The sequence below is a fragment of the Prosopis cineraria genome, unplaced genomic scaffold (genome assembly GCF_029017545.1).
Source record: "Prosopis cineraria cultivar Desert tree isolate PC_DT_omini unplaced genomic scaffold, ASM2901754v1 PC13, whole genome shotgun sequence".
Classification (NCBI taxonomy): Eukaryota; Viridiplantae; Streptophyta; class Magnoliopsida; order Fabales; family Fabaceae; genus Prosopis; species Prosopis cineraria.
In genome coordinates, this window is record NW_026555344.1 from 21,918,553 (window position 1) to 21,925,105 (window position 6,553).

Genomic DNA, 6,553 nt, shown 5'->3' on the forward strand with positions numbered 1-6,553 from the left:
TACAATAGATATGGATACATCTACCTAATAAAACACAAATATGAATCTTTTAAAATTTTGAAAATATTCTAAAATGAAGTACAAAACCAACTTGATAAGACTATTAAAACTCATTGATATGATCGATGAGGTAAATATTTGAGCCAAGAATTCACTGATCATCTCAAGAGTTGTGGGATAGTCTCACAATTAACTCCTCCAGCAACAGCACAATGGAATGGTGTTTCTAAGCAGAGAAATTGAACATTATTAGATATGGTTTGATCCATGATGAGTCAAGTAAATCTTCTACCATCCTTTTGGGCCATGCACTAGAAACAACTGCGTTCACATAGAACCATGTTCCATCTAAAGTAATTGAAAAGATACCATATGAGATAAGGATTGGATAGAAACCTAGTTTGTCTTTTTTTGAATATTTGGGAAAGTGAGGTTTATGTTAAGAAACAAGCCTCAAACAAATTAGCACCCAAATCCACAAAGTTCCTTTTTGTGGGGTATCCTAAAGAAACAAAGGGATACTATGTCTATAATCCCACCGATAACAAAATGTTTGTAATTCGAAATGGTATCTTTCTAGAAAGAGAATTTATCTCTAAAAGAACCAGTAGGAGTAAGATACATCTTGAAAAAATTCAAAAATTACAAAATAGCATAGAGTCACAGATGAAAAATTAAGAAAACTCACAAGAAGTAAATGAGCCTACTCAAATAACATAAGGCCATAAAGGTCTGATAGGACATAGCATCATCCTCAAAGACATGGATTTCTGATTAATAAATGCCATGATATGTGTCACATCCTAAAATTTTTACATTGAATAACATAAGATATATATATATATATATACAAATTCACATCCCTAAAGTTTAATTAAGAAAAGTTCTGAATTAAAGTATCCAGATTTTTTTTTTTTACCTGAAGTCAAAATATCATTTTTTTTTTCAAAATTTCTGCAAACCCTCCCTTAAGGGCAGGATCCTCCAAAATCTCTTCAACAGAAAATCTACAACATATATCCAATAATATAAAGCTTTGCTACTCAACAGCAAACAATTAACATAACAAAAAGAGGCAGGACCCTAACTATAGTTAATGTGGAGCACTCTAAATCGAACTTTCAAAAGATACTATATGGGCTTTCGAATTTTACTTGAATGAGATGATATCTCAAAAGTAATCTTCTAGTCAATTCAACAATGAGCCCATCAGAGATCAGCAGGGAGTACGAAATCAGCTTGGATATCTGAGACCAAATAAAATATTTTTCCAGTGAATAACGTCCCAACAATAAATAATTGAACATAAATAAAATGAAAAGTTTGAAATAGTTATGTAACTTAAATAGACAAAATTTGCGTAAAAATTTTATAACTTCATAATAAAATGGCTTTATAAATTTCAAATAAAATCTCAAATCATTAAACTATCATATAAAATGGTAGTATCACTTAATTTTTAGAAAGCACATAAATGAAATAAATATTTATAAACAAATTGCTAAATAAAAACCAATAGAATATGAAATCTTCAAACGATTAGATTCATAAATATAGGGACTTATCAGAACAATTAACAAACGTGGACACACAGTCCACGAAGGTAAATAACCGAACGCGGCTTATGCCACGAATACAAACGTGGACACACAATCCACGAAGGTAAGTAACCAAACACAGCCAAAGCCACGAAACAAACGTGGACACACAGTCCACGAGGGTATTGCTAACCAAACGCGGCTTGAAGCCACGAAACAAACGTGAGTACTATGCTCACGAATAACCATCCCTCCGTTCCACGCGCGTTGGCCATCGCACGGGGCTAGCACCTCCTATGAACACCCTGCTAGCTGGGTGTACCATGGCGCGCCAAGGACTAACGGAACTGCCGTTAGCAACCAGTGTTCTATATAAAGTCCCTTTTGAAAACCATTTTTCAATCATGCGAGAAAATCATCACTTTCAAGATACAGTTCTCATTCTCAAAATCAAACTCGCATGAATACTTTTAAGCATTAAAACTTACCAGAATCAAATTTCATATCCAATGCTCATGCTTGCATTTATAAAAAGAACTTTCAACTTCGAACTCGCATGAACCATTTTTCCGTATCAATTCAATAATTTTCAAATTGAAATCCCACAATTAAAATTCAAACTTGTATTTACTGATTAAGTAAAATGATCAATTTTGGTAAAATAATTTCACAAAATAAAATAATTTAATCAACAAAATGTCTCATAATCACATTGTTGTCGTAAAAATAACTTGCATAAAAATGTAATATTCAAATAAAAGAGATTTCGATAAAATATCAGTTGGGACGCTATCCACTTACCTGGTGTGCTCCCACGTAATGCTACTTATTTCAAATGGCCTCTTTCGTGAAACTTTCATTCTAAGATTCCCTAATACCCACAGCAACACTATTAACATTTTTACTCCACCTCTTTTGTAAAAATGTACAAATATTATATAATACATATATTTTATTTTATTACAAAACTCTACAATCACCATCATTTATGAAGTAGAAAGGGATTCCTTAACATTAATCTGTTTGCATATTCGCAAAAGTTACCAAGAAAGGAGAATCTTAGTTCACTTCCTTCACCTAGTACAATTACAACGAAGACAAATTCTACTATTATTATTATTATTATTATTAATCAATCTTGCTTAGAAAGAACACATGAGTTTCAATGCAAGAACATAGATCATATTATCAAGCAAACCAAACATGAAAGATTTCATCCTCTCCCTGTATGCATACTTCTAGACTTCATTATTTATTCCGTTGGACTTGCCACACTATCTCTACATATATCTCCAAACAACATTTATGTTTGTATATCAATATAAAACTCAAACAATCATAATCACATCAATTCCCTCTTTGGCACATTTTATCAAACACTTTAGTGGCACCCATACCTAACTAAAATACTAAGATTCTTTCCTTTCAATTTTTCCTTTCCAAAACTTTTATCATCAATATTTAAACTTTCCATCCTCATTCTTCCTACACAAGCCATTTAAACTAAAGAAAATTAACTTTAATCCCTTCTACTTACAGAAATCCAACACAAATATAAATGAAATTATCTATCAACAATTTAATTCTATATACAAGTTACAGCTTAACTAAATCCCAGCTGCCGCCTCAGTCACGCACAACAATAACCAAAATAAACATTTAGATCCGCAACTGTTAATCACAAATAAAGAGAATCAAACGAGGAAAAACAAGAGGTGAAATTTATTCATCAGCAGAGCAACGAAAAAGAGAGAAAATTTAATGCTTCCCAGACACACCAAAAACTCGACGGCAGCACTTAAACCGGAAAGAAACAAAAGAGAAGCATGACAGGGGAAAATGGAAGTACCAGTGGGTCGAACAGTCTGCAATCATGAACCAGATCTGCCACGTCCAGTAGAGCAACGAAGAAGAAGAAAATCTATGCTTCTCCCAGCTACACACGTTCGGCGATGGAATTTAAACTAGGACGAAGAAGAAGAAAAGCAGCGACGTTACAGGGGAAAGTGGAGAGACCAACAGATCGAACATTTTGCACCCATAAACCAGCTTCCACAACATAAAATGACAGAACTTGCTACACGACTCCAACAGGGGAGAAGAAAGAATATTCGGTGATGGACAGCAGAGGGAAGAGCGATGTGAACAGAGGAGGAAAACTAAAGAATCCAGTAACCCAGTTCGTTGTAGCCGACGAACGAGGACAGAAAGAAGAGCGGCGGACGAGCTGACGGCGATGGGAGAGAAATGTGCGACGGGGAATAGGAGAAAGGCGGTGAAGAACAATCGCGATCCTCTTCCCTTGTGAAGTCGGCCAAATGACGGAGAACAAGAAGAGAAAATATAATCTGAAGCTTGTGGGAAAAATTACCGAAAAGGACCCCATCAGATTTTATTACTATTATAATATTTTATTTTACTTTATTTTATTATTATATATATATATATATATTTTTTTTTTTTTTTTGCAAGAGACACATGCACATTCAATAATTTCCCATAAAGATGAAACTAACATTTAATTTAAGCAAAATTTAAACTCTAGACTTTCATATAAATAACTAATATAAATTCAATCAGGCCACTACTTCTTATTTGTCATAAAACTAAAATATTAATTTGAAGGAAATTTATCTAATTTAAAATTTAAGATCATTGTACTTTTATTAGATCAATATTTCTTCTTTCGTTCTTTGTTTGTATATATATATATATATATTTTTACAAATACAATTAAAACTTATCATTATATATATTTAAAATTTTACTTAAATTCATGGGTTATTACAATATGTTACTTATTAAACACAATGAACCAACCACCTACCAAGAAGCTATAGTGGGACCAAATTCTGAGAAATGGCTAAATGCAATGAAGTCTAAAATGCAATCCATGTACAATAATAAGGTACAAACGTTAATCGATCCACCTAAAGGAATAAAAACTATCAAGTGCAAGTGGATTTTTAAGGAGAAAACTGACATGGATGGCAAAGTAAATGTCTTCAAGGCATGATTGGTTGCAAAAGGATTCACCCAAACTCATGGTGTTGACTATAATGAAACCTTTTCACCAGTCACAATGGCCAAATCAATCAGATCCTCCTTGCCATTGTAGCATATTATGAGTATGAAATATGGTAGATGGATGTTAAAATAGCATTCTTTAATGGATGTCTACTTGAGGAAGTGTACATGACACAACTTGAAGGTTTTGTGTGTCCAGAAGACTCTAGAAAGGTGTGTAAGCTTCAAAGATCCATTTATAGATTGAAGCAAGCATCTCAGAGCTAGAATTAATGTTTTGATAAAGTTATCAAAGAGTTTTGATTCATTCAAAACATTGATGAACCTTGTGTTTATAAAAGAGTTAATGGCAGCACAGTTATATTTTTAGTGCTATATGTAGATAATATACTACTCATTGGAATGACATTTCTACCTTATAGAATGTCAAGTCTTAGTTAGAAAAATCTTTCTCTATAAAGGACTTAGGTGAAGCCACCTACATCCTTGGGATTAAGATATAGAAAGATAAATCTAAAAAAAGCTAATAGGCCTAAATCAGAGCACATATGTAGATAAGATACTACATAGGTTTAGTATGTAGGATTCAAATAGGGGTTTCATCCCCATGTCTCATGGCATTCATCTCAGTAAAGACCAGTGTCCTAGTACACAAAATTAACGAGATTGCATAGTAAGGTTCTATATGCCTTGACAATTGGATCTATCATATATGCCATGTTATGTACTCGATCAGATGTTTTTTTTGCCTTAAGTATGACCAATAGATACCAAGTAGATACAGGAGAGGATCATTAGACTACTGTCAAGAATATCCTAAAGTATGTAAGAAGGATAAAGGATTTATTCTTAGTATATGGCGGATTGAAGGACGAACTAGTTGTAACAAGTTACACAGATGCAAGCTTCCTAACTGACCAGGATGACCTTAAATTGCAATTAGGATATGTGTTCACATTAAATGGTAGGGCAATAGGCTGGAAGAGCTCAAAGTAGAGCACAACAACTGATTCTGCAACAGAAGCTAAATATATAGCAGCATTAGATGCAGCTAAGGAAGCCGTTTGGATCAGGAAGTTCATTGCTGAGCTAGAAGTGGTGGCTAGCATCTCAGATTCGATAAACTTGTTCTGTAATAATAGCAGTGCAATTGAATAGAGCAAGGAGCCAAGGTCACATCAAAAGACTAAGTATATACTCAGGCATTTCCACCTTATTAAAGAGATCAATGATAGAGGTGATATAAAAATATGCAAAATAGCAGGAGAAGACAATGTTACTAATCCTCTTACAAAGCCTCTTGCACAGGTGAAGCAAGAGCTTCTTGTCAAGATAATGGGAATTAGACAAATTAATGATTGTACCTAGTGCAAGTGGGAAAGGATGTTGGAAATTGTGCCCTTGGGCCAATTATTGTTATTTAATGAATTTCTCTTTTATTATGATAACAATTGCATGTTCAGTATGATAACTGTATCCTTGGACAAATTAGATTGATTGTCCTAAATGTTCCTGGTCGGTCATCTTTGAGGGATCATAGATGAGACAAGACTAGTATGACTTTGATTAATTATAGAGATACAAATCAAAGTCATAGGCATTTGAAAGAGTACAAGGTGGTGGACTGACCCGCTATGAGAAAGCTACATAGTACAAGTCATAAGCTTATCTCATATGTAACTACATCACTAAGGCCTTTAACTTGGGATCATTATGGGTTCCTACATGATGATCACTAAACTTTGACCTAGTCAAAAGTCACCTTTGACTAGGTGATCATAAAGGACTATGATTGAGTTTAGTAATATTCATGCAAAGGAATATAAGTGGTCAAGATGGAATATAATGTTCAAGTTTATTGAATCTGGAATATGTTTAGATTCAATAAATGTAATAAGGTAAATGAATTATTTATATATATATATATATATATTTATATATTTAAATATTTATTTGATAAATATTTATATGAAATATAAAATATAAAA

General features: G+C 33.1%; 1 long non-coding RNA gene across 1 annotated transcript; it reads right to left on the reverse strand.

Annotated features, from left to right (window-relative positions):
* Window positions 1–801: 801 nt before the first annotated feature.
* Window positions 802–3,823, reverse strand: LOC129291851 (uncharacterized). Its single transcript, XR_008588778.1, has 3 exons — window positions 3,388–3,823; window positions 2,340–2,409; window positions 802–1,247 (listed from the first exon to the last, which is right to left on the reverse strand). It is a non-coding gene; the product is annotated as an uncharacterized LOC129291851 (long non-coding RNA).
* Window positions 3,824–6,553: the final 2,730 nt, after the last annotated feature.